The 22,549-nt window shown below is 37.9% G+C and overlaps 1 protein-coding gene across 1 annotated transcript in view; it reads right to left on the reverse strand.

Annotated features, from left to right (window-relative positions):
* Window positions 1–22,549, reverse strand: part of LOC145673117 (uncharacterized) — a 107,480-nt gene that overhangs the window by 75,832 nt on the left and 9,099 nt on the right. The gene's annotated exons all lie outside the window — the stretch shown is intronic.

Below are 22,549 nucleotides of genomic sequence, written 5' to 3' on the forward strand. Positions count from 1 at the left end.
AAAAGTCAATATTGCACTTGAACTACTGATTAAAAGCAGAGAATTGTAAGTAGTAAGTAACAATGATTCGTTTTCATGTTTCTTAAATATTTTACGGCTACAAAATATCAGGAACGAACGACAAAAAACCGGTAACAGTGTTACAAGTATATACTTTTGTAAACCTGAAATTATAATTGAATCCAAAAAAGACAAAAAGAAACTGCACTGGCGCAAATCCCGAGGGGATAAGGGGGACATGTCCCCTCCAATCTTGGAACTGGAGGGGACTGTCCCCCCAATAATCCGATTTGAATTTTTTTTTTTTTTTGCGGGGGGGATGTGATGATTTGTGTCCGATTGCCACAAAGGAAAGTGACATGACATTGATGTTCCCCCAGAATAAGCCTTAAGTCTACCGGCCTCCCAATGTTGAAGACAACTCTGCTCCCCCTGATCTTCCACAGGACTGTTTTTCACCTTCACAAATATTTTGAGCATCGCTTAACAAAAAAAAAAAAAAAAAAAAAAATACTTGTCCTCCCCAATGTTGAAGACAGATTTGCGCCGCTAAGAAACTGCATTCCATATTATTAGTGCTGGTATTATTATTATTATTATTATTATTATTATTATTATTATTTTAAAAATACGTTTACGTGATAAAAATATACTTGAATGATTAGTGATGTCCTCGTATTTGTAGCAGATTTCTCGATGTTGAGTATCTATAATCTTTATTATTGATCCCGCTAATTTATATAGGGATTTTTTTTCTTTTAAATGAACAGGAATCTGAATGAAGTGATTTTACTCATTTCTCTTTACGTCTGGTTACACGTCTCTTCCTTTTTCAATATGACTTTGCTTTAAACATAAATGTACATCTATCTATTAAAATGCTACAATAGCAATTAAAAGCGCCCGAGCTCCAACGTATAACTATGGCTTTCAAATCTTTCATTTACGGTTATGTGTGATTTCACGTTTAACAGAGGCAAACATTTTAAGTACGAGTACTTTAAATAAATCAGTTAACTAGATCTTTTTTCATAAAGTTTATGATATAAAATTGTTGTTCAAAGCCTTTGTATTTTAATAAGCCTTCTCTAAAATCAATGCACATGAATTGTGCTTCCATCTTCCGAGTTCTTTTAAACTATATGTTGTGGAAATTTATATGTTTGTGGCCAATCCTTTCGACAATGAGATCTCGGAAACTACAGCCTCTAGAAAGATGACGTTTTCACTGATCGATTGGAAACTTTGCATAGATTGTACAGTTCTAATTGAATATTTTAAAAACATGGCCGTTATTTCTTTATTACATATTTTAGGGTACGCATGGAAGCGTTGAAATAAAAAAAATCTAAAGCACCATATCCTACGCGTTATACATTCCAACAACACGCTGTTGTATATAAGGGTTGCATATGTCTCAGGCATTTATTTCATGGCCAAATAATGAAAAAGGAACGATAACCATTTCTCCAGTTTAACCAGTAAGATGAATCTTTATTTTTGGAGTGATTTGCCCAATGATCCCCATATATAACTGCGATTATAATTAATTGCGTATGTAATGTATTTGCTTATTACATACTGCATGGAAGAAGAAAGAAAACACTGGTCATGCATGAATTAGAAACTCCAACCGGAAGTAGACTCAAATCTTGCAAACGGTGTGAAATATTGAGGTCCCCTTTATGATACGCCTTGCCGATTTTTTTTTTCTTTTTAATCAAGACTTTTTTCACTTGTGTCTGTAAAGGAACTGTGAGGAATGAGAAGGGTATTTATGCTCATATGCGAATAATGTGCTGTGTAGAGAGCACTGGTTCAGCTAGTACAAAATTAAATTTTCACGAATTAAGGGACATTTAAGTACACATGGGTGGTTGGTTGGATAGGAGTTTAGTGTCCCTTTTCAGCACTGAGGCTATAAAAGACAAGGACCTGCCTATACTTTAAAATGGCATACGAATCACCATAATGCGTTCAAATTTAAGGTTCTCTTACCGGGAATCGAACCCGGGATCCTATCCATAAAAGGCGCGAGCGCGATAGCTATTACACCAGCGGGTGGGGCTTTAAACAGATTTGAAAAATAAATCAATAAAATGAAATAATTAAAATTCGAGTTAATTTCAAGCAAAACTATAACTCTCCATATAAATCAACGAGCTAAATATCAATGATCGCACAGGTATTCAACACTGTTAAATATATAATAAATCGGGTAACGGTCTCTACTACAGATGGACAAAAACTGGAAACCGATTTGTAGAAAATCCGACATTTCGTTGGTTTCGAAGCTGGTTCGGTTTTTCACCGAAACCAGCTTTTCATCGAAAACCAGACGTTCAACTTCTTTGACAAGAAATAAACAAGAAAGATGCCAATTTTAGGGGCGAGAAAGAAACAGTCCTGCTGGAATATGAAAGACCCAATAAAGAGGGTGGCCTTCATTCGAAAGAACATGAAAACATTTGAACGAGGCTACTGTATAACAGTAGCGCTTGGGGTTACCAGATTTTTCAGAAAGAAGTTAGCGCTTGGAAGTAAAGGGAGTTTTTTAGCGATGTTATATTCGAAATTTACACACAATGAGAAGCTATATGGCTTTACGGGGAAAATAAAACTATCAAATTTACGTGAAAAAATCCTAGCCTCTAATTCTATGAGAAATCTGGTAACCCTATTAGCTCCAAACATTACATTATATTCACAGAATAAATACAAATTATTTCGACACTTTTGTTGAACTGAGCCTTGTTACACAACGTGAGTACTGCTGAAGCGAGAAATAGTGCAATGTGTATAAAATGTTAAACATTAGTTTGGTGCGAATGAAATATCCATTTGATGTGTGATGTGAAACTCAGATCAGCAACACAGCACAGGGATGGACTAAGGTCACTCATCAATATGCAACTCAGTACACATCCAGCAAACAGACCCCAGATGGGGTACCAGGAGGCAGTGCATTGACAGCCAGGAGGCAGTGCGTTGTTCAACACTGTTGTATGATCAGAGCCTCTTTTTCGCTTAGGCACGTGCAAAAGATTAGGGCGCAAAAGATTTGGGAGCACAACAAATTGGAGGACAAAAAAGAGAAAAAAATAAAATACGCTAATGCAGAAAATGTCATTTCCGTTCCGGTTGAGCTACCTTGTTACAAACTAGATCTCAGCGACTATTGTAAATATGATACATATAATTTTACTTTTGTTAACTGAAAATAGAGATTTATATTACTTGACCAACAAGAATACTACAGAACAGTTGTCTGAGGATAACTCGGGGGTGAAAACAAACTATTAACTGTAGTAATATTAGAAAAAAAATACGTGTTTTCTGCTATTCGCAGACAAAAGCCAAGACTATGGAAATGATTTCCTTGTGTACTTTTTAATTATAATAGTAATTATAATTTAATTATACTATTAAATTAATTATAATTTTATTATAGGTAATTTCTTACGAGAAACCTATAAATGCAACCTCCGTCCATTTAAGAAATGAACAAAAGTGGCCAAACCATGATGCCACTATTCTTTCCTTACGGGTGCCCGTTGCCAGTCCGAGACACGGCGGGTCATAGGTGGTGGATAATGGAAAGACTCTCCAAACAGCAAAAACAAAGAAAGGGAAAAGAATAAGAGTTAAGGGAAAACCCCTCCCGAACCAAAACTGGCAAGGTAATAGCTGAAGGAGGGGAATGCTCTGGAAATAGTAAGGGTAACAATTTGAAGTGCCTAGGGCGCCGGGAGGTTAAAAACAGCCCTGTGTATGATACTGTAGAATGGATAGCACACAATTGCGAGTGATTTTTCTTTATGAATTCTAAGACACTTTGCACAACAAACCGGAAAGAAAAACAGTATATTTGGACCATGAACAGCGAACGAACTCACCATCCGTCCTGTGACGACGCCAGAGGGGACAAGAGTGGGTGCCCCCCTTGACAAGTTTTATTTTAATATAGATCAAGTAATATAAAACTATTCTTTTCCGTGTACAAGAAAACAGTTACCCACAAAAATGTATCTCCCCTCCGCTTGCCCCCCCCCAAAAAAAAACTGCAGCTGGTGCATCGTTTTTGTTTGTTGTTCGTTTGTCGAAATCATTCCAGAGATACAGCATTTGAAATGAATCCCATAGGCATGGACCAACATCATGTTCGGATACGCTCCTGAGAAACACCGTAGAAGCAAACTCTCGGAAAAGTGTTCGTGTCATTGCAGAAGAGTTACAGATACATCATACTAGTGAGAATGGGATGACATGTTGGGATGATCTCCCCCAAAAGATTTATAATCCCTCAATTTGAAAAAGTTTACAATCCCCGCCCCAATTTTGAAGATATGCATGTAGAATGTAGATTATGAAAATGCCTCCCCAGCTTTAGATTTCCCCCCGAAGTCGAGAAGACTGGATAAAACTACACATATCACTATCGTTCGGTGAATCCATGCAATAGGTGAGATGAAAAAGTTGGACTCATGATGCCGGACAAGAATTTCCGTCAGGACGTTCTCTGAGTTTAAGGAATAATCGGAATGTTTCCTGTATTGGATTGTCACTTGAAATGAAAATGGATATGCTAAGACATTCGTAAATGGTCATGGCCATGGCCATGTTGGATCATGATCAATGTCCAGACAGTTTCTTAAACCACATCTCCACACACAAGTGTTGTTGCTGGTATGGTTGTCTATGATGGGAATGATACTTCATGACTTTCTCAGGCGAGAAGAAACATCAATGCAAATCAATGATTACATCAGTGCTGAACTCCATTAAATGGAGCGCAAATTTTTAGGCAAACACCCAGCAATGGCCAAGAAATACGGTCTCATGTTGTACGACACTGCTCACCCACTTGCCGCTCAAAGAACGATGCAGCGTCTCCATGAGGTGCAGAATGAAACCCTTTTTCATCTACCGTGTTTTGCTAACATATCTCTCTTTGACTACCACCTCTTTCGGCATCTCGATCACTTCTTGGGAGAACCTTCCCTGGTGATTGAGTGGTGCAATGTGCGATTGAGGATTTCTTCTCATCACAAGTTCCGGGCCAGGGGCGTCATTTAGGGGGGCAGGAGGGGGCAATTGCCCCCCCAAGAGTTTGAAGAATACATATACTGTAATCGATTGTTTACTAATATACTAGTACAATACGTAAAAGTCTTATGTCGATGGTGCTCTTGCCCCCCTCAAGCGAAGTCTGAAATGACGCCTCTGTTCCAGTCTACTTTGCGTGATTGCAGACAGCAACTAGTTTGGTTAACTAGGTATTGCAGTTTTCACTTTTGGAAAACTATGAACACGATGCAAATGGGTATTTCATTTGCATCAATGTTTAAATTTACGTACACGCCTCCAAACACCAATATTTTCCTCACCAAGAATAGATATATTTTAAAACTTACAAAGAAATATCAGACTAATATGTTGCATGTTAAGAAAATCTTTAAGAACAGAAAAAAATCCGGATAGGTTTATTTTATACAAAGAAACAAAGGGAAATATTAGATCATAACTCCCAAAACTATCAATTTTGCATTGGAATAAAACTGCATTTTAGATTTTTGTACGTCCCTTGGTGTTTTGTTCGCTGTCTGTTAATACAATAATCCCATTTGAAAAATTTCTTCTGCTTACAACTCTAAAAGAAATCCTGAACTTTTTAAACTGCAGATTTCCACATACTAACAAAGGAACATAACAAAATATTGAATCACATTAGCAAAACGAAATATCTCTTAGATTCCTTTAAGTCTATCACCCCTTTAATCTAAAAACTATCGCCCATGAAATGAAGTTTAAAATTTTATGATCATGCAACGGCATCCATAAAGTCCATTCACTCGTCGAACTGGCGGAGACATGTCATTAGCAAAGGGAAATTCTACAAATAAAATATGAGGCTAACACGAACAATCCATTTGATATCGATCGGACAATAAAATGCTGTCAATCAACATCCTACGCGCTCTACATGGGATGCATTAATAATTTTATTTTCCAGGTGTTTTATTATAAAATCATTCTTTTAAGTTTAGAAAATAACTAGTAATAATAATAATAATAACATTGTTTCCAAAGCAGTTGTTTATCTAAAACAAACTGAGCTCTAAATATCTTGTACAGTCACTATAAAAAAAATGTATCTATCCCATTGTGTCTGCGAATCAATATTAAAAAAAAAATGTTTCAGGTGTATTGTAGAAACGATAGAAACACGAACACTACTGACCAATGGAATTCCCTCGTGACTATATGGTTAGCGTACCCGGGTTCGATTCCTAGTGGGAGCTCATGTGCTTCGGATTCCACGTTAAATTGTAGGTCCACTGCAGGGCTGGATTAACCATTAAGCAAAATAAACACGTGCTTAGCGCATCAAGAGAAGGTGGAACCATATAAAATTTCCCATTGCCGAATTTGCCACGGTCCTGGGCCATATGATGCAATACTGCAAATAATGAAGCTGAACCAGGATCCACAAAAGGGACACCAACATTATATGAAAATTATATATATGTAACATGAACGCTCAGAGTGTGAAGACCTGAATCAAGAGTCACAAAATCGAAGGGGAAAAACCCTCCCAGCCTAAATAAAAGCAGGAGAACTTTGTATGTAATATGTAGAATTTGTTACTTTCCGTACAACGTCAGTGGAAAACACACATATACTTCGTCAAAAATATAACTTCCTAATAATAATAATAATAATAATAATAATAATAATAATAATAATAATAATAATAATAATAATAATAGATATAATGATTGATAATAGTTATGAACGAAGATCTGATCAAAGACTCTGCAATTAGAAAATAGAGGAAAACTTAAAACATAAATAAAGTGGGAGTATGCATAAATAAACGTTATTTCCATCTTATAAGTTTTGTCTAATTTCAATAAATAAACTTTCATTTTATAGTTTATTATTGTTTATATTTTGAATTTACATATATATAGGTAACCAAGAAAGTTCTGTCGCTTTTTCACCATCACCTTCGAACATCGATATGTCACCTAACACGTACCTGGAAGATCAAAAATAATCCCCATCAGCATCGACGACCTTCTGCTAACGTTCTGGAAGGCCATGGATTCCATCGCGGTAGAACTTGGTGGGCCGTGAAACGAAGAAAGTATCAAGTGAATTTTGCACCTCTACTAAGAATTTGAAGTGGCGTCCTCTAAGGTGACTGTCCAAGGAACAGGTGATAATCGGACGGTGCAATGTCCAGAGAGTATGGCAGATGCAATAGTGTTTCCTATCCAAGGCGTAGAATGGTGTCCCGAGTCATCCTAACCATGTGGGGCTTAGCGTTGTCCTGTAACAGGAGGACCCCATTTGCGATTCAGAAGTGCTGGTTCCAGAGTTCTGATTTTTTCTTGAACACGGCTCAATTGCTGACAGTACACAGTTGCATTGATACTCTGATCAGTTGGTAGCAGTTCCCAACACATGATGTCGCGAGCAGTCCGCCAAACACACAGGAGGAAATTCTTCTGGTACAGTACTGGTTTCGGCTGTTTTGGAACCGGTTCATGGGCTGCTAACCAATGATGATGGTGCCGGCATGGGCTTCGAACAGAACCCACTTCTCATCACATGTTAATACCATGTCCAGAAATGGCTCCTTCCTCACAAGAAACAGCAAAGAAACACAAGGTGTCTGCTCGCGTTGCCCCGAGTCAAATCATGTGGGACCCATCGATCCAATTTGTAGTGCTTTCCAAGTTGATGGAGGTGCTGCCGACTGATTTCTCCACTCAGAGTTCCAGTTCCTCACATGTCTGGCTACTGTTGGCCTCAACTGTTGCCAGATCTTCATTTTATATATGTGCTGATCTTCCGCCACGGGGTGTGTCTTCGAGTGTTTCGTCACCGTCTTTAAGCTTGTGAAACCACCGCTGCATTTCCCGCGTAGTCACGACAACCTCACCAAAGGCTTGGCATATCTTCCGCCCCACTACAGTGGTGTTTGACCCCAGTGTGAACGCGTATAGCGTACATGCTCTTAGGACGCTCTGTGGAGGTCCCACGTTCACTCTATCTTGACGCAAGTTCACAGTGTAACTGAATTGCAACAACTAGGTAATATGTTGGATATACCCACACCAACAACGGACCTTCGCCTTATCTTCATTCGCATTCAACTCACGGTGTGAGGGCCACCACTTGAACAGATCTCCACAAAAAGAGACAGAAGTTTCTTGGTTACCTTTATATAATGAGGGTACCAAATCTTTTAAGTGCTTAGGACCTCTGCGGATCTTAATCCAGCTCTCCTGCCCACGTTTCACATAGCCTCGGTGCTGTACGAGACGTCAAATTTCAAGACAATCAAAAAAAAAAAAACTAACTATGCACAAGCGATAAAAATCCATTTGTCTCAAACAGAGACAAATACCTGAACTTTACTAAAGGTGTATAAACTATCCGCTGTTTGCTCATAGATGGCGCTCGTGCGCGTCTAAAGCTACTATGGGCATACCTTTTGTTTGTATGAGTTGGATATAGAGCAACACGAATCAGTGCACATTGTCAGCAAATGCAGACAACACACAGTGTTCCGTTGGTAAGCATGTCTAGTTTTGTGCCCGACAAAGAGCATATGCGGGAAGATCTGCTTTTCTGCTTCCAGATCGGCTGAAGAAATCGGCTGCCGAATTGCATCGAATGCTTGTGGAGGCCCATGGTGACAGTGCTATATGAGAAACAACGTGCCAAGATTGGTTTCGGCAGTGCAAAGACGGCAATTTGACGTGAGCGACAAGAAGCATGCAAATCGGCCGTAGAAGCTTGAGGACTATCAATTGCAGGCTCTTTTAAACGAGGACGATACCCAATCGCAAAAAAATGTTTGCCCAGCAATTGGGTGTTACTCAAGCATCCATTTCAATGCTTCTCCGTACCATAAGAAAGGTTCGAAAGATCGGAAAGTAGGTGCCGCATGAATTGATCGATCGGCAGCTGAGAGACGCCAAAACACATGCGAAATCTTCCTCGCCAGACAAAAACAGAAAAAATTGCTAATGCATCGGATTGTGACGAATGAAGAAAAGTGGATATCCTAAACGCACGAAATCGTTGGTTGATCATGGCCAACCCTCAACATCTTCCTCGAGACCAAATCGCTTCGGACGGTAAAGATGCTGTATGTTTGCTAGGATCAGCAGAGTAACGTCTACATTGAGCTCTTGAAACTTGGTGAAACTGTCAATGCCCACCCCTACCACCAACAACTGATCAAATTGCATCGTGCTCTGTGTGAAAAAGGGTCGGAGTATCAACAAAGTCATGACAAGCTGGTTGTCTTCCACGACAACATCTCATCGCACACGTCAACAGTGGTCCAAAACTATTTGGAGACACTCAACAGGGAAGTGCTACCGCTTACTCACCAGATATGGCCCCTTGTATCGAGCATACAAAATCATATTCAAATATATCTTTGCATATAAATATTTTCGTTTGCATATTTATATTTTTGTTTTTTGCATATAGGGTAATGACATGATTTGCATATAGATATTTTAATTATAGATATAGGTATTTAAAATAAAGGATTAGTTGTGGAAGCAATAATTTAGATTTAGATTGATTTATGCATGTGTTATTATGTTTTTAATGTATATGATAATTTCGTAAAGGATGTAAATTAGATAATACTTTATTAATGATGAATATTAATCCGAATATAGATTCAATGTAATATAATACGCTAACTAGAAATATTATTTCAAAACGTATATGAAGTTTCGAAACTCTCTCTCTCTCTCTCGTAAAGCGCAGCATAGAAAAAAAAGGAGTTTAGAGACAAGAGTCTTTGTCCTCTGCAAGAACAGTATTCTTGGTTTGAAACATATGGAACATAGTTGCTATCTGTAACAACCAAGTTATAAGTACATATGGCTGCATCTGAGATACATAAAGCAATACAGAAAGAATGGTTGACAATATTACTATGGTAGGAAACATTGTAACGTGGAGACCCGATGTCGCGAGCAGCTATTGTTACAAGAGTAGTGCAGGAACTCATGAATACATGCGAAACTCCTCAATACAAAGAAGTGTCAAAAAGTAAGAAACTGTCCAGTTTTCACACATATATCCACGCTAGCATTGGTTCGTAACGTTTTCTTTCGCCAGCAAGAGCGGATCTATAATTTTGAACTTCCAGGCTGCTTTGTATGAGAGTTGTAGAGAGGGAGCTATTCCTTCTAGAAGCCTTCACTCCTGTTTGTAAATATGCTTCCGCAAATAATTCTTTATTGATGTAAAAATTTTCTTGAATTTCCCGTTGTAGTAGCGAATAGTATAGGTCAGTCGTATTCTGTTATATTTTGATGTGTGCTACTTGTAATATCGACGGATGTCATGCCTAAGCAGACAGTGTCCTGGGTAGAAAACCAGCACTGAACACTATAAAATCATTAATAATTAATTAACGAGCAATGACAGAACTCCATATGATAATAATGTGTGTGTATATGTATATAGTTACTTTTATTAATGTGTCTCATGAAAACAAATGTTTAGTTTACCAAAAAAAACATTGAAAATCTTGGTAACAACTACAAATTACAAAACCCCTCATGCAGGTGAGATACCTTCCCTCACCAGGAGGCAGCACAGGCTAAGCCTGAAGAGAGAGCGCGGTCAACTGAATTACGAGAATTGTACATAGTGTTTTATTTTAATTTCTGTGTGGATATCAGTTAGAGCTACGGTTCAGTTTATTGATCTTGCTGTGTGATCAAGACATTTTCAGTAAAAACATTAAGCAACTTCTTCAGTGTTGTAACATGTGTGCTAAAGCTTAAACAGTTACGAAAGGAAACTGCAAGCGAAATTCGTGATAGTTCCGCTACTAACAAACGATAACAGTGTCACCTTCCTTTTATTATAAAGGGGATGAAGTTAGTTAGACGCATTTAAGCCATTTAACCAGGCTGAAGCGCGGTAGTTAGGACAATACGCGACTCGACTAGCATAACTAGAAAGATGATTTGCACCAAAGTAAAGAGCCTGGGAAAAGCAATAAGTTCCCGAAGTACTAGCTTCTTGCTGCAAGCACGACTCGTTACAGCAGTCAAAAGGCTATATTGCAGTGAAGGAGGTTGTTGTGAGATACCATATATCTAGCTTATGTCTTAATCAACAAGATACGTCTCGTTAACGGGAAGAGACGAGGCCAACGAGGGACACACGTCTCGTTAATGGGAAGAAGCGAGGCCAACGAGGGAAAACAGGAGATGGAATCGACACATTAGCGCTCAGGAACCAGGAAGAACAACCAATGTTGACAGCATCAGTTTATTAACGTGCACGAACATTTGAAAACAGAAAGACCTATATAAAAGATTTTCGGAAGTAATGTTTTAAAATTTCAACACAAAATTAATATATTTTTTTCTCTCTCTCTTACGTGTACAAGAAAGTGTGTAGAATATTAAAGTGTGCTTGAGAGTGAATTAAAGCTGTCAATCCAAATTAAACTCGTCTGAAAAAGTTTTAGTAACATGTTTCTCTTCCAGCTGTTTTTGGAGTTGTTATGAACCGGCAAGATATAATGCACAAAAACGATTATGTTGTTGGGTGTGAGCGATAGTATTGATTCTACAAACCTGAAGTAAAACCACAGGAGGACCCTGTAATTTAGAGTCTCATCTAAAATTTAATACTTTTAGTAAATTCATTTTGTTTTATTTATCAATTTATCACTTGTTTATAATTTTGCTCTACTGAATTTAATTTGCTCTACCGATTTTGCATAAGTCATACTACTATTTTACATAGTATTAAAATTAGTTCATTTGCATATATTATTTATTCATATTTTCTCTCATGCTCTACCACACCCCCACCATTCCATTTACAAAACGTGGCTTTCCCCGCGTGTGGCCACGTTCACTTCAGGTTTCAAAATTTTTCTTAACATTTTAAAGTTAGTAGGAACTCATCTAGAAATGTTAATACTTTTCAAAATTTTGCTTAACTTTGACAGTTGTTTGTTTTGATGAATCTGAGTAGTGAAAAGCTGAGGCAACGTGTAAATTTAAAGTGTTTAGTTCTCTATTGAGTCATATAAATTATAAATGTGTCATTTGAAATAAGCCTTTGCGTGTGTTAGGTTAATAATAATTTTCTTCTCTCGTAAATTCAAGAAAATTTAAAGTGTTTATTTTGGTGTTTTGTTGTTTATTGCTCTGTATACTTGTGGTTATCCCAATATTTGAATTTTGGAGGAGGATAAAAAATTGAATTAGAGTAATTAGGTCATTTATCAATTAGATAGTTAAGACGCGTAGCCAAACGTGAAAGATGGAAGAATTTAGAGGAGAAAATTTTAACCAGTTAGGCGAACTTGAGAACGAATTAGAAAACTACACGCAAGGTCAAGGAACTGAGGGCATGGATGGTTTTGTTGAGGACACACCCAGTGTAACACAAAATGCGTTAGCTGGAAACACTGGTGATATAACATCCAGAGAATCAGGGAGCGAGCGTGCTGTAGACCCAGTTCCGGGAACCTCGGCTCAAATCGCCGGCAATGCAACTGACCCGTGTCTCATCTCGTTATTCTCAATGTTGAAAGAAATGGCGGAAAAGCAAGAACTGGCTAGTCAGAAGTTACTGGAAAGTTTAGAGACTGCAGAGCGCGAAATAACGGTTAGTGTTAGGCAGGAATTAACTAGCAGTATTCAAGAGCTGAATGCACGGTTAGCCGCTACTCCAGAGAATATTAACGAGAAGTTAACTGTGAATTGTCAAGAGTTGAAGAATTCGACACAGATGAGGAAGTCCGTCAACTCGAGATAAGCTCTGGTAATCGGATTGAAAAGATCACTGAAGCATTAGGTTCGGACTTAGCAAAGGTAGACCGGGAAGTGGGTCACATACGAGATGTTGAGAGAGTAGGTGATCATATTACGGAAGTGACGACACAGGTCGAAGGTGTGAAATATAGCGTCGGAGTCCTAGTAGTCCGGTTAGATGGTGTTGAAGGTACTGTAGGTCAACTGTAGAATAACTTGAGACAGGTAGAAATTAATTGGAGGGAGCAGTTGATTCGAGTAAGGCGAGAAATCGGGCAAGAACAACTCGAAGTACGTTTTGAATGTCGTGAAGGAATTCACGAGATTCAAGAAAACGTAAACAACGTATGATCTAAATTAGAACGAGAGCTCGAATCGTTGTGAGAGACTGTTCGAGACAACAAGCGACGTAAACGTATCTGCATCCGTCTCGAACATAAGAGCGGTAGCTGGTCCGAGTCATTCGAGACAGACCTCTGAAGATTCGAGACGAGACGAACATGCAAAGCAGTTGTCCCTCCAATTGAAAATGTACCACAGCCCTGTCAGCTGGCCTCTGAGTTAGGCTTTCTACACCGAGCCCTGACTCTGACCACCTTCAATGGCACATAAAATGAGGTGCAAGCTCACAACTTTTTGATTGAACTGGAGAGCTATTTTGAGTTAACAGGGGTGCCTGAAGATAGAAAACTCGCGTTCAGCACGAGATGCTTTAAGAGTATATCCAGGCTATGGGACCAGGTCACTTCGGTGAAATGTAAGAACTACAAAGAGCTTGTAGGACACTTCCGGGCTACCTATCTGAGTGAAGAGAAGTTAGCGAACCTACATGCATCGATCTTGACCGCGAGATTTGAGCCACGGGGTAACAAGAAGCCGACGGAATATTTGTTGGAACTGCTTCACTGCCACAACAGGTTTTGCTTCGCGTGCTTCCGAGACAACTGCCGTTTTCAATATACAGATGCATTGTCTCGTCGAAGCCACATACCATCGAAGAGCTCCTCGGGATTGTTGGGGAACTTCAGAGTACGTACCAACCCCAGAATAACAATGACAACGGTAGAAGGGGGATAAAAATGCTCTCACTAGAAGAAGTAGGGCAAACGCCTCCTTCCAATAGGAACAATAGGCCGAGTAACCTCTCCCGTGTACGCAGAAGGGCGCACCATAATCGTGCTCCTTCAGTCAGAGGGTCGGAGAGGCAACCAAAATCACCACAACAATGAAAGGGTTGGAAACGCTGAGAACTGGCAACAGCGCAATCGAGGTTGACAAACGCGAGACAGCACGGCGTCTCGAGGATCAAATGGTAGTAAGCGTGGTCAGAGACGAAGGAATTCAGGTCGAAACAGTGAGAACGAATGCACATAGGAGAGAAATGAATTAAGCATGCAGGAGCAGAGGGCAGGTCAGTCGACGAGACCGCAGCTATCTCGTAACCGTTCGAGACCTAATAGCCCGACTAATGCGAGAAACTGAGGTTTTTCCGCGCGTTTTTGGGAAGGCGCAGAGAAAGAGTGTTTACTGAATATTCTGTCAAAGCCTACGAACTTAATAACTGAGAGCGTGCGTTATGAGAATGGAAATTGCAAGACTCATGGAAAAGATTGCGAGACAATTGTGAAAGAAATTGAAGAATCTAGAAAAATAAGTAACAGTAGTTACTGTAAGGAAATTATAGAGAAACACTTTTCCCGTGGAGAAAACAACGTAGTTCTTTAGCAAGAGATTTGTTTACTTTTAAGAAATGGAAAAGAAATTAGATAAAGAGAAATTTGACGAAACGAACGCGATATTTCGAGACCTTTTGGACACTAGTGTGGAAAACTGCCCACAATTAATGTAATCACCTTACCAGAAGTAGAGGTAGTCCTTTTTGGAGAGAAAATTTTAGTGTTACTGGATAGCTGCGCTAAGATCAGTGCTCTGTCTGAGCAGTTGTGGGAAAATGTAAACCAGTGTGAGGCTTTAGAGGCAAACCACTCATCAAGCCATTTGAGGACGTCTGAAAACGAATCGAAGTGCTCCTCAGTGAGTAGCCAATCGACGCAAACAAATTGTAGTCGGAAGAGTGTAAATGGAATGGTGGGGGTGTGGTAGAGCATGAGAAAATATGAATAAATAATATATGCAAATAAACTAATTTTAATACTATGTAAAATAGTAGTATGACTTATGCAAAATCGGTAGAGCAAATTAAATTCGGTACAGCAAAATTATAAACAAGTGATAAATTGATAAATAAAACAAAATGAATTTACTAAAAGTATTAAATTTTAGATGAGACTCTAAATTACAGGGTCCTCCTGTGGTTTTACATCAGGTTTGTAGAATCAATACTATCGCTCACACCCAACAACATAATCGTTATTGTGCATCATATTTTGCCGGTTTATAACAACTTCAAAAACAGCTGGAAGAAAAACACGTTACTAAAACTTTTTACATACCTGACAAGATCTCCTGAAGTAGAAAGAGCGCAGACGAGTTTCATTTGGATTGACAGCTTTAATTCACTCTCAAGCACACTTTAATATTCTACACACTTTCTTGTACACGTAAGAGAGAGAGAGACAAATTATATTAATTTTGTGTTGAAATTTTAAAACATTACTTCCGAAAATCTTTTATATAGGTCTTTTTGTTTTCAAATGTTCGTGCACGTTAATAAACTGATGCTGTCAACATTGGTTGTTCTTCCTGGTTCCTGGGCGCTACTGTGTCGATTCCATCTCCTGTTTTCCCTCGTTGGCCTCGCTTCTTCCCATTAACGAGACGTGTGTCCCTCGTTGGCCTCGTCTCTTCCCGTTAACGAGACGTATCTTGTTGATTAAGACATAAGCTAGATATATGGTATCTCACAACAACCTCCTTCACTGCAATATAGCCTTTTCACTGCTGTAACGAGTCGTCCTTGAAGCAAGAAGCTATTACTTCGGGAACTTATTGCTTTTCCCAGGTTCTTTACTTTGGTGCAAATCATCTTTCTAGTTATGGTAGTCGAGTCGCGTATTGTCCTAACTACCGCGCTCCAGCCTGGTTAAATGGCTTAAATGCGTCTAACTAACTTCATCCCCTTTATAATAAAAGGAAGATGACACTGTTATCGTTTGTTAGTAGCGGAACTATCACGAATTTCGCTTGCAGTTTCCTTTCGTAACTTTTTAAGCTTTAGCACACATGTTACAACACTGAAAAAGCTGCTTAAAGTTTTTACTGAAAATGTCTTGATCACACAGCAAGATCAATACACTGAAGCTATCAGTTAACCGTAGTTCTAACTGATATCCAGCACATAATGGCTGTAGTTACTATAGTTTTGTACACCGAGAACCGAGGACGAAGAGTACCACTTCAAGTCTCGAAGTCACAATAGCGAATCTCCCAGTCATTGTCTTTTTAACACAACACTTGTTGTCGTCAAAGTTTGGGCTCGCCTCAAAGCTGGCTCCTTCCTTACGACGGAGGTGTTTCGGTGAGAGGAGGTTTTCATCACAGGTCGTTGGCCTGCTTGACCTAGTTACAACACTTTGTTCGCTTTACACGTTAATAACATAAAAATGCAACTTTATATTTGAATTTCAACACTTTCACCATTTTCTGAAAGGATTAACCTTTCTATTGATATGCAACATTTCCTATATTTTGATTAAATAAACACAGAAATTAAAATAAAACACTATGTACAATTCTCGTAATTCAGTTGACCGCGCTCTCTCTTCAGGTTTATCCTGTGCTACCTCCTGGTAAGGAAAGGTATCTCACCTGCATGAGGGGTTTTGTAATTTGTAGTTGTTACCAAGATTTTCAATGTTTTTTTGGTAAACTAAACATTTGTTTCCATGAGACACATTAATAAAAGTAACTATATACATATATACACACATTATTATCATATGGAGTTCTGTCATTGCGTCGTTAATTAATTATTAATGATTTTATAGTGTTCAGTGCTGGTTTTCTACCCAGGACACTGTCTGCTTAGGCATGACATCCGTCGATATTACAAGTAGCACACATCAAAATATAACAATACGACTGACCTATACTACTCGCTACTACAACGGGAAATTCAAGAAAATTTTTACATCAATAAAGAATTATTTGCGGAAGCATATTTATAAACAGGAGTGAAGGCTTCTAAAAGGAATAGCTCCCTCCCTACAACTCTCATACAAAGCAGCCTGGAAGTTCAAAATTATAGATCCGCTCTTGCTGGCGAAAGAAAACGTTACGAACCAACGCGAGCGTGGATATGTGTGTGAAAACTGGACAGTTTCTTTACTTTTTGACACTTCTTTGTATTGAGGAGTTTCGCATGTATTCATGAATTCCTGCACTACTCTTGTAACAATAGCTGCTCGCGACATCGGGTCTCCACGTTACAATGTTTCCTACCATAGTAATATTGTCAACCATTCTTGCTGTATTGCTTTATGTATCCCAGATGCAGCCATATGTACTTATAACTTGGTTGTTACAGATAGCAACTATGCTCCATTGTTTCAAACCAAGAATACTGTTCTTGCAGAGGACAAAGACTCTTGTCTTTAAACTCCTTTTTTCTATGCTGCGCTTTCCGAGAGAGAGAGTTTCGAAACTTCATATACGTTTTGAGATAGTATTTCTAGTTAGCGTATTATATTACATTGAATCTATATTCGGATTAATATTCATCATCAATAAAGTTATCTTATTTACATCTTTTACGAAATTATCATATACATTAAAAACATAACACATACATAAATCAACCTAAATCTAAATTATTGCTTCCACAACTAATCCTTTATTTTAAATACCTATATCTATAATTAAAATATCTATATGCAAATTATGTCATTACCCTATATGAAAATAACAAAAATATAAATATGCAAACGAAAATATTTATATGCAAAAATATATTTGAATATGATTTTGTATGCTCGATACAACATCCCCCTCCGAGGAATATGCAATGTTATTTCTATGAGCACTGCATTTTCTTCCTAATTTACTTATATTTAGTAACACACACAATAATAATTCTGAGGAAAAATGAAAGATACATAGGCAAATAGACGCCCAATAATATATAAAATACACTCAAACTATATACACATTAACTCGTTCTGTACTCTCATCTACCTGCTGTGAGGTACGAACCAATTCGGTTTAGAAGGGACCTTTGGACAATATTAACTCTCGCCGCTCGAGTGTAAAAGAGATCACTAGACCGTGTTGTTCTAGCGGGTACGCGAAAATTGATCTGACTTCCTTTCTGCACTTTCGCTATACAATTCATTACATGTACAGAAAACCTGGTTTCTGGTTTGAAATGCAAATTTCCTTTCAGCATCAAGGCTATATGAGAGACGAATTACAGCATAACGTGAAATTCGAACCACATCAGCTCACAGTGACACTTGAATCTTGTTTCCTGCATCGAAGTCACATAATTTGAACATATAACCACGTGAAATTCAATAAGAAATTATAACTACTTCGTACAGCAACTCTTGTAATCGGTTAAATGATCCCTATGTTCCTACCTGTTATAACTTCCACTAGTTCCGAAACATCTAAACAGTTTTTCTTAATGATTAGCGCTACTAAAATATAGAACTACTATCCATTTTGTCACCCAATTTTTTTTTTGGGGGGGGAGGGGGAGCAGAAATCTTTTTAACCTATTTTCTAAAATTTGTGGCGCGCCCCGATCCTTTAATTAAAAATTGAAATTATACTAACTGAAGCACCCAACAACTAACCTCAGTGGCAGAGTCAATTCTGACGTGGGGTTCGTAGTTCGATCCTAGCTCCCCTTAAGTGGGTTTTGTGAAGGGTAAACACTGTCTGTGTGGTTTTCTCGTTTCCTCTCACTCTCGTCATTCCACCACTATTACCCACCTTACCATCATCGTCTCCCTTAGCCTCGGTAACTAATCATATGACGCTAAACTAAACAACACGCAATTAAATCATTTGAAGGTTTCAATTAGTATATGACGTTAAACAAAACAACACGCAATTGAATCATTTGAAAGTTTCAATTAGTATATTTTAATTTTTAAATAGTAATATGCATCTTATTACCCTATTTCACAACCATTTCCCCCATGAAACTCATCTCCACTCTTCTTTTATCTTTTCGAAGTAAATAAACAGTAGTTCATGAAAGAAGAGTCTTCCAAGTTTTAGCCTTTACCTGGAACAGCTGTAGATTCAAAACGCAAGAACATTATGCCACAGCTCGTTTACTGTACACTTTTCTGCGACATGTTATTTTGTTATTTTTTCTGTATATTAATAAATCAAGAATATTAAATGGGTCGTTTCTTATCTTTTTCTGCTGTGACATAAGTCTTAAAACATATTCTATTAAATAAACAAATGTATTTTCCAAAGAAATTAATTCATTTTTATAAGTAAAGGGTATTTTTAAGATTTTTTTTTTTTTTTTTTTTTTTTTTTCGTTTTTCGTCCTTATACCAAAGTTACCAAAGGTAGGACCTACTATTAACGTGGGCTTCCGAACCGTGGCTTAAATTTGGTACTGTTGCTAGGTACACACACCATCATGTAAGATCGACCTTCACAGTATAGGCCGTTTTACACCACATTATTCGCATCTACGGTATCTCCGGATTACACAACCATACCACGGTCCGGGTTTATATTAAAATATACACTATCTAAAAAGAGAAGCTAGCAGTGAAAATAGCAACACTTTCCAAAACTTTCTGCCGTCATATTTCCGTTTGGGGCTTGAAAGAAATTAGAGCTTTACAAAAGCAATAGTTTAAGTCGATTTTCTAAAGGTTGAAGGAAAAGGATTCACCAAGCAAAACAATATAACATTTCTCAAGTATGGAACAAAACAGAAGCCAGGAGGAGAGAACAACATCGTTTTCCTGCATAACACTTGCGACCCTCTTTTAAAATGCTCTTCTCTGTTCTATACATAAGCGTTGTCAAGGGTAAAGAATATTGTCGCATTGCGCTTTGAAGAGTTTCAGTGTGATTAGCTATTTCGGGAATTATTGGTGCACCCTCTCAGACGATCCTGGATCCGACCCATATATTTGTAAAGTAACCAAAATTGAAACATGTATTTTGGAATTTATTTTGGTTATTGTAAAACGAGGAAACGATAATCAAACTATTTGTTTAATAAAATAAAAACAAATATACCACAATTAGGTATAGAAAGTTTTTTTTTTTTTTTTTTTTTCCTCTACGGAAATAAATTAAGGCATTTCATAAGTAAACCTGAGCTAAGCTCTACGCTGCAACCAGGAAGCGTCGAAATCCTGAAAAAGCGTTGTGCTGGTTAAGTACGGAAAGTTAACTGGGAAGTTAGAATTAAGATCAGAAAGTAAAAGCACATCAATTGGAGATCTTCAAAGGTGAATTAATCAGTAAGTATTTCATCTATTTACGATGTTGGATAGCCATAATGGTAAAGTTTCTGTGCCAATATGATTTAGTAAACTTTTATATAATTAAAACCATTTTGAGTCCTGATAGCTTGTGGTGTGACGTCGAAAATATCCAAAAGAAATTGATTTTTCATTTCTTATCCTCAAGAAATTCGTAAAATTCATCCTTGAGTTGCCTTAATATACGGTGTTACAAATTTCAGATCAGCTACACTCTGCCCCTAATCATAAAAATTTCTAAAATACTAACAGGGAACGGACATGAACATGTCATCCGGACATCCGAATCAAACCTAGTTCATTCGATAAACATAAAAAAGATATGTTCATGCGCAAAAAATTAGGTACTATGGACAATGAAGTAAGTCCTTGGGGTCCATTAACCCTGTTAGTGTAAAGAAAATTGTAGACTCGGAGTGAAATAGCTATTGCATCAACACTGTTTATTGGAAAGTCATGGTTTATAGTTCATTCTCTTCAGCATGAAACAAGCTTTCCAGAAGTGCTATGTATTGGGGCCCATAGTGTACTTGAACAGGGGAAATTAGGGGAATGTCGGAAAAATTTCCTCCAGAAATCCCTCCCATCAATTTTGGCCCCGGGCAAAAGCACATAATTCAAATGTATCTCGAAAAATACTATAGGGGATAAGAAATGTGTGTACCAAGGTTTGTTTTGATAGACAGAATAGATATGAGGGGAAAAGTTATGTACCAATACGCTCCGTACATACAAAACTGAACCTATGACGTGACCTATAAAGAGAACATAATGTAAAAAACATAAACGCAGTACTATTTATAATGATATCAAGATTTGTACCATTCTCTGTAATATGAAGCAAGCGTTTCAATAGTTATTACGCATATTGTTCCGTGACATGTGGAGAAGGAAATTGGGAGATAAGTCACAAAGAGTCTTCTTTCAAAACAGCTCTATTGAAATTGTGTGTCCTCTACAGCTACACCGGAGCCGGTAGGAGTCAGTGTGCGAATTAAAGGACATTTTAAGAGGGAATAAAGCGCACATCCAAGAAATTTTACATGGGGAAGTTTAAAACTTCTGGGAGGCATCCAATTCTTCAGAGAGGGATTTCCCCCTCATCCTCCCTAGTAAGTCGCACACTGGTAGGAGTACACAATTAAAAATATACCTTGAAAAATACTACGAGGTATACGGATAGGAAGTATATCCTCAAAACGAGAAAAAATGAAATGAAATCTTTATGTTTAACGTCCCACGATTATGCCGGTTAGGCTAAAGGAGACGGTGATAATGAGAAATGAGTGAAATGGTGGAATGAAGAAAGTGGGAGGAAACGGGAGAACCCCGAGAAAACCCACGAGCACGGTCTCAAAACGAGAGAGAAAATACAGTACGGCACAGTAAGAACGGAATATAGAACAAAAGAGCACGAATGAGGGGGTTGATGGATAACGTGGGTTCATCCCGATACAATTATAGCACAGTTGTTCTTTAAAACGCTTGCTTCAATCTACAAAGAATGTTGTATAAATCTTGATATCAGGATAAAGAGTACTGCGTTTATAATTTTTATACAGTATTATGTTTTCTTTATAGGTCAGGTCATAGATTCGGTTTTGTATGTACAAAGCGTATTGGTATACAACCTTTCCCCTCATACCTATTTTATCAAAACAAAACTTGTTACACACATTTCTTATCCCCTATAGTATTTTTTGAGGTACACTTGGATCGTGTGCTTTTACCGGGGGCCACTCCAGAAAGGGCAAATTTGATGTGAGGGATTTCTGGAGGGAATTTTACTGACATTATCTCAATTTTCCCTGTTCAAGACGTTATTGGCCCCAATACATACCACCTCTGGAAAGCTTGTTTCATGGTGAAGAGAATAAACTATAAACCATAACTTTCCATGAACAGTGTTGATGCAATAGCTATTTCACTCCGAGTCTACAATTTTCTTTATACTAAGTGTTAATGGGCCCCTTACTCCGTTGTCCATGGGACCTAATGTTTTGTGCATGAATATATCTCTGTTATGTTTATCGAATGGACTAGGATTCGGATGACACGTTAATGTCCGTTCCTTGTAAGCTGTTTCAGTTTGAAATTTGTAGGACACGTTATGGTGGAAGCATCAGGTTTCACTCATTTATGATCTTGCTATGAAAAATCTGCCCTCCTCGATTTTTGAAAAAATAAATAAATATAATAATAATAAAATCTGACACCAATTCGAAACAGCATTTCTAACAAAAATGGCTTAATATTTGCCAAATGTTACATAGGTATATTTCGAATTGGTGT

The sequence above is a fragment of the Thermobia domestica genome, chromosome 16, assembly GCF_964235325.1.
Source record: "Thermobia domestica chromosome 16, izTheDome1.hap1.1, whole genome shotgun sequence".
Classification (NCBI taxonomy): Eukaryota; Metazoa; Arthropoda; class Insecta; order Zygentoma; family Lepismatidae; genus Thermobia; species Thermobia domestica.